The sequence below is a fragment of the Maylandia zebra genome, linkage group LG11 (assembly GCF_041146795.1).
Source record: "Maylandia zebra isolate NMK-2024a linkage group LG11, Mzebra_GT3a, whole genome shotgun sequence".
NCBI classification, from domain to species: Eukaryota; Metazoa; Chordata; class Actinopteri; order Cichliformes; family Cichlidae; genus Maylandia; species Maylandia zebra.
In genome coordinates, this window is record NC_135177.1 from 15870134 (window position 1) to 15877608 (window position 7475).

A 7475-nucleotide genomic window follows, 5' to 3' on the forward strand; every position below is an offset into this window, starting at 1 on the left:
CGCTGCAGTCAAATAACATTTTTTCCCCTCACAGAGTTCACACAGTTCAGAGAAATTGAGAGACACTTCAACAGGGAGAATGCAAAAATACCATTGTGGGACTGGAGCTACAAGTTGGGTCTAACCAAACAGGACTTTGTTCCAAGGACTCGAGCTTTTCACAAAGAGAAGGCTTTGTTTTTATACTTTGATAGTTTGAAAAATCAGACATCTCTGAGTGAAGAAATTATTTCTTGCCATTGTGCAGAATCTCTGAGGGCAATTCTCCAGCAGAAGAATTTTAGAGATTCTCACTCTATAGCTGTTTTCACGGGTGAACTTCAGACAGTAATGGGAGGATATGTTGCAGCGTTTTCTGAAGTTGCCCTTTCTTATATGTAGCAAACAGCTGAAAATGGTACACTTTCAACTAAACATGTGTCCTTGTCCTTTGATTTAACCTCCTTTGGTTTACAACCACAAATCAAAAAAGTTGGGCCTCTATGTAACATATAAAATAACAACAAAGTGCAAAGATTTGCAAATGTATCAAACACATATCTCATTCACAATAAAACATAGAAAATATATCAAGTGTTTAAACTGAGTCATTTTACTATTTCAGGAAAAACAGTGACTCATTTTGACTGTAATGTCAGTAACACATTTCAATGAAGTAAAGGAGAGGAACATGTTTACTACTCTGTAGCATGCCCCCCTTGACAGTCCCTAAATACCTGGGAGACCATCTGTTGGACTTTTGGGAGAGGAATATTGTCCCATTCTCGTTGCTCAACAGTCCTGGGTCTTCTTTGCCATGTTTTCCATTTCACGATGCTCCAAATGTTGCAGCTGATGAATGGTCTACACTGAAGGCAGGTCAATTCAGTACCTGGACTGTTCCATTATGAAGCAGTGTTGTTTTAATAGATGCAGTGTCCAAGGCCACCCCTGAAAGCGCTGTTGTCTGGATGGGAGCATATGTTGCTCCAAAACCTGTGTATTCCTTTCAGCACCAGTAGCACCATTCTAGGTGTGCAAGTGCCCATTCTTTAGGCACCACCACACCATCAGAGATGCAGACTTTTGATAACACTGGTAACAAGCTGGATAGTCCCTCCCTTCCTTAGTTTAGGTGATGCAGTGCCCACTTTGTCTCAGTACATTTGAAATGAGTTTGGTCCAGAGTAGCCGGCAGCGTTCCTGGATCATGCTCACATACAGCTTCTTCTTTACATAATAGAGCTTTAACCTGGGACTCTCTGGCAATTTTCCTTATATGCAGTGTTTTCTGAAAACATTCTTGAACCCAAGCAGTGAAAACAGGGATGAGATCAAGGGCAATATTACTTTTCTGCCTTGTCCCTTGCACACAGACAGTTTTTTGATGATACTATGTAGCTGATGAGATATTCAAAGTCTTTTACCCTGAGAAACATCTGATAATGTCGCACAATTTGTAGACACAGTTTATTTTGTAGATTTGTCTGCTTCTTCACATCTTTACTTTCGAGAAACTGAGTGCCTAAACGCCTCAGTTAGATGTTTTTTCCTACACTTTATGCAGGATCCCAACCATGCTATCCTTACCTTGTCGCTAATGGCCATCACATCCAGTTTATACTTGGCTGGTTAGACGCAGCTGAATTTCCAACTGTGCTGCATCAGACATTTGCGTTCTCACATGAAACCCCTTTGGGAAATGAAACAAAACTTCAGGACTGCTGTGGATGTGGGAAAACAACTTATTTTTATTGCTGTGACTGTCTCATTTATTCTCTGCTCTCACTTTCATTCCTGCTGCCCTCCTAATATCAGTGCTGTCTAACATCCATCATTTGCATTTTGTACAATCATACAATAGATTAACTTCAGGCTATATCTCCTGTACCTCATTCACCGTAGGATACCCTCCTGACCTCAGGGTTCAGCATAGGGCCAACATATGGCGCTCTTACAGGTACTGAGAGCTGAGGCTGCTAGAGGGAGGCAAGATGGATGGAAACTATTATGGGTCAAGCGCTCCTTGAGGCCTGTGTCATAAAGCCTATCTGACTATCAGACTAGATATATATGGGTGACAGGACAGGAAAACATGATATCGCCTTCTGATATTTTGGACTCATTACACATTTTTTGCCACAATACAGAGCAAAAATGTGATACTTAAGCAAAGATTTGTAAAAAGAAGAACAAACACACACAACCACCCACACAAAACTTTTTTCTCTTTTAAATAAACATGACAATATTTTCTCGCTTCATACCATTAGCTGTACTCCAGGATAATGCACATTAACACCAGTGTAGGGTCATGAGACAGAGCCAGGGGAATGTATGGGGCTGGTGTGGTGGCCTGTGGTCGTGTGCCAGTCAGGCCATCATCGAGAGAAGGCCATCCCCGCGAGAGAAGATATCACCATAGCCTGGTTGGCTGACAGTTTCAGGGCCCTTATTGAAAAATCAATGTCCATTTGTGCGTCCAGCTCACCTGGCCGTCTGCCAGCTCGGCTGAAGTCACCTAATGAAGCCTGATCCCGTTACCTGATTCCTGATTCACTGAGTCAAAGTGACTTTGCAGCTGAAGTCATCCACCCATCAGAGACCTCGGGGATGAGTTCAACGTGAACCAGGCAGCATGCTGTTGTTGTTGTTGTTTCAGTTTGTATCCTCCTGTTCTTTTTGGTGTAGAGCAGCGGGCAGACCTGCATATCTGCAGGCGACATGAATCATTCATAGTGAAAGCTGATGGTTAGCTTAATGCTTGTTAGAGCTTATCAGAGCATATTTTGATTAAATTAACACAAACATACTTTAAAATCACTTATCATTTACAGACATGAAAATATTCTTTTTCACAAAGTGAAAAGAAAAATTGATGTTTCAAACATCCACTCTTATGCTGCATCAATGGCATCTTGAAGTGACCATAATCACCAGTTTTCTGACTTGTAAATAGCATACACATCATGTGAGTTGAAATCATGAGCAGAAAATTCTTCTGAAAGTTCCACTTTTCTGACTTAATGATATAGTAACAATGCAGAAGTGCCCGAAAAAGCAGATGATGTCTCACATCAGCCAAATCCTGTCGTATGAGGTAATTAAACACAAATCTAATAGACAGAGCAGTATTATTGCGCATTATTCATGTCAGGAAACAACTTTACTGTACTGCCTTGATGTGAATACCGATGGGAATTTTACCAAACTTTACAATCCAACCTATATACCATGAATTTTAATGCTCATGCGTGAGCCAAATACTGCAAGAAATCAAATTCTTCTCATTCCTGCTTCTTTACAAGGCAGGAATCCTGGCTGCCCACTCACTGGCTACAAATACACTTAACAAACTTTCAGATCAGTTTATAGTTTAGAGGCAAGTGCGAGAACAGTTAGAAGGTGTTTAATTCGCCTATATTTGACCACATTTACAAATATTTGTAGGGATGAACGTAAGTGTGTTGTATATGGAGGGAGAGAAGCTGAGTACTAAATTATTAAACTGTTTCCTCAAAATAGATAAGGTAGGATGAGATACATTCCTGTAATCATCCTGCAATCATTCCTGTTTTAGCATTTGGAAAACTTGGGTAACCCTCTCTCTAATAGCATACCGTAAATGACTCACACCAGGATGGATGGCTAAAACCAAAATGCAGCCTGTTTCCTAGACTATACACTGTACAGTAGATTGTAGCTGTGGTCATCTTTTCAAACTCTGTGGATAGACCACTGTAATATCACAGCTGAGACTGAGGCTTTTCTTCCAGTCACTCCACTCACAGTTTACCATTAGATGGATAGAAGGACTACACTATGGTATTGTGCATTGTGATTCATTTTTAGCCCATGCAAGGACTGTGGTCTAATTGTGTCCGGGAAACCTTTCCTGTGTGTAAACGCTCGGCCACTCTGACTGATCATTATGTTAAATGTCAGCTGGCTCTAAAGTTGTGGCTGTGGCAGCTGAGCAGCAAAGCCACCCTACTTCGGTGGATTACTGCTCTCTGAAGTTTCATCTATCCGCGGATGAGTGGCCAACAGCGGCAGCAGGCTGTAATCCTTTGGGCCACAACAGCAGTGCCTGATCTAAGGTGGAATGAAACATCCAATCGTAAAACTCCAATCAGCAGGCTGGGGGCAGCAAGCTGATCTTGCAGCCGGTGACGCAGATGTACAATCCCTCCCCATTTGACTGGGCCCTGCGCTACTCTGTCCAACAATGGAGAAAAAAAAAAACAAGCTGGGGGGGTTGATGATTAAGTGTTTCGAAGAGCATTCGTGATGTACCTTCGTGAAAGGTTGACTCGTGTTGGGCAGGACGAACGGCGGGAGGAGTAAGGTCAGTGAGGATGGGGAGACGAGAATGATGAGGAGGAAGTTGTTGGAGTAGGAAAGGAGGAAGAGAAAGAGGGGAGGAAGGCACTGCCGAGGGCATTGCACATGATAAGAGACAACATCGTCCAGGAAGGAGAGTGCTCTGCCTTTAAAGCAGCTGATGCTCTCAATGTTGAGCTGGCATTCATTACCAGAATGACGTAGTCTGTCTGTGCGCCATGTCTGTCCCCAGTCTGACCCTGAATTCACACTGGCCCCTTCCTCCTCTCACTGAGTGGGAACCGACACTGCCTGGGCCTGTGCTGCACCAATTCTTTAACATACATGCATCAGAAGGTTTTCTCTAAAATTCCTTTAGATTTTGGGAATGCCCCCTCTTGGTAGTTCCACCACCCCAGATCAGCCACCCTCCAGTCCCCCTTTCTTCTGCGCCGCGGAGCCTCGTGGAGGAGGCAGTGTGTAATGCAATTTGGTTGATTAAAAGAAAACATTAAAGCACTACCTTATTGAATTTGACGGCACGTACGGATCCGGATCTCACCGGCCACTCTGTTTTATTGGCCGGAATAAAGGGGATCACGTCATTCCTTGTTGCCCCCCCTCCCTCCCTCCCACCTCCACACCGCCCTCCCCACCCTGTGGCCCCGCCTTCCCAGACAAACCTTGGCAGGAGGACGTCCTGGCAGGACAGAGATTTGTTTAGACCTCGTCTCCCTCTTTCCTAACTCCCCACCCTTTTCTCATTGCACCTTTCTAACCTTGCCACCGCGACAGAGAGAGTGGTGGTGGGAGTGGTGGAGGAGGGGGGTGATGGAGCTGGAGAGAAACACAGAAATGGAAAGACAAAGTGAGAGAAAGACCCTTGGCGTAAGCGAAGAGGAGTGATTTCATTTCTGTCAGTTCACAGGCTGATAGGTCATCAATCTCATGAGTGGCATGGGTTAGAGGTATTCACCTCCTTATCTCTCGGTGCAAGATGTCTTATTTGCTGTTCCTAACAAGTTACAAGTACTGTAGTCTATCATTTAGACTCTGAAGTGCAATTGTGTTAGGGAGATGGGATGGGTGGTGGTGGTAGGGGACAGAGATGCATGGGGTAAGCCTTCCGTGAATATCAAACACCTGCCAATCTCCTCAGTAAAGGCCAAGTACACTCTCAGCTTGCCATATCCAGTCCATTTATTAGAGTTATGGTGATGGGGCTAGTCTACCCGATCGTGTATGGGAGCAACAAAACAACTTCTGAATGGAAGTCCTCTGTTTAGATGACATCATCTGTGGCTGCTTCAATTACGCTGCAAGAAATGAATAACAGCACACAAGGGATGATGTAATGCATCGGCCCTGTGTGCAGCCACTGAATTTAGACTTTTAATCTATATCGGTCTCAATGCATTGTTGACTCCAAAACCCTTATTACATCATCCACAGTCTGTCTTCAGCAGAACACAAGAAAGAAACTTTTTTTAATCCAATAATGGTGCGACAGCATACTTAAATGAGCAGAATTTGGTGTCCACTGTAAACAAAGATGATGAATATATTGTTACGTGAAGGTGATTCAGGCAAGTGCTTGTTGGATACCCCCTCTGCCCACGCCTTCGAGGAGTCACAACTAGAAGGGCAGCATCCAACAGTTTTTGCAAATTTAGTACTGGGACCTCAGCGGCAGAGCTGATATCAACCTCTGGATGCACAATACACAAACAGACTTATAACTTTTAAAGACATGAGTTTGTTTTAGATTCAGCGTTTGGCAGATTATCAAACAGCGTCTGGAACCCTCACCCCCAAACCACTCCAAAATTTGATCTGGATAGGCTGCTTCCTATAATTACAATGGACTAATTCCAGTAATTTTCCAACCCCCCTCAGTCCAGCGAGCATCCCCTCCTTTATGTAGCCATTAGCAAGGTAAGTAAGTGACTGCCCTTCCCCACGGAACTAATTCTGCATATATTTGTGTATCACCATGCCTTGCGCTTTATTCTAGGCTAATGTTGTTAGTGTCCAAACTTGATAAATCTGTCCTGTTTGAAACAACCAGTCTGTTGCCTTGTCTTTTCATAGTAGAGGGTATGTGAGGGGAATTGTGTCATTTTTTTAAAACAAAAACTAATCAAAAAGCAGAAACAGTGCAGGAAAAACTAAGCACACCCTAATATTCAGTAACATGTAGCTCCACCTTTAGCAGCAATTACTTGAAGTAATGGTTTTCTGTATGACTTTATCAGTCTCTCACATTGTTGTGGAGGAATTTTGGCCCCCTCTTCTTTAGAACCTCGTTTAAATTCATTGAGGTTTTCGTTCATGCACAGCTCTCTTAGGGTCCTGCTTCAGGAATTCGATCAGGTTGAGGTCTGGTTTTAACTGATTCTTTTCTTTTTCAGCCACTCTGCTGTAGATTTGGTGCTGTGCATGACCCAGTTTGGGCCAAACATTACCTGACAGCAGAGATGGGCAGTAACGCGTTACTGCAATCTGATTACTTTTTTCAAGTAACGAGTAAAGTAAGGGATTACTATTGCAAAAACGGTAATTAGATTACCGTTACTTTCCCGTAGGAACGCTGCGTTACTGCGTTACTAAAACCGTGATTTTTTGAGAGAATGTCTCACGACAGTGACGTAAGCGAGTGCGCCGTTAGTGACAACAGCTGTGTGCAGATCAACAATGGATCACATATCGATTGTGGGAGAGAGTATGAGCGTGCAGCGTTTAAAGCGTGGAAGTACTGACCTTACTTTGAGTTTGATTCCATAAAAAGTGACAAAAACATTAGTGTCCATTGTGCGTGGGAAGAAAACTTCTTTTTACAGCGAAAAAAACCCCTAAACTTCCAAGCAAGCACCGAGTGCGCAACGACGTAATGGGAAACTCACAGAGACATTGCCGTATCCTTCCACTGACCGCTGCACACCTGCACCAGGGTAAACCTCCGCCTACCGCGGTCCTGCTTTACAGGTGAAAATAGAGCAACAGGACCGCTGAGTCTTTGACTTTATTTATTTTCTGCTGTATTTTACTTGGATCTATTTAAAAGAGTGAATGTAAACACAAAAAATATTTTATTTTATGTACTGGAATGTGTAGAAAATAGCTTTAAATGTTAAACTAATTTATTCAAGTCAGAGAATGTTGCATATAATTAA

At 43.1% G+C, this 7475-nt stretch overlaps 1 long non-coding RNA gene across 1 annotated transcript; it reads right to left on the reverse strand.

The window, feature by feature from the left end:
* Positions 1–1681: 1681 nt before the first annotated feature.
* LOC143420935 (uncharacterized) lies at positions 1682–7194 on the reverse strand. The gene is made up of 3 exons (XR_013100687.1): positions 7063–7194; positions 4986–5139; positions 1682–2692 (listed from the first exon to the last, which is right to left on the reverse strand). It is a non-coding gene; the product is annotated as an uncharacterized LOC143420935 (long non-coding RNA).
* Positions 7195–7475: the final 281 nt, after the last annotated feature.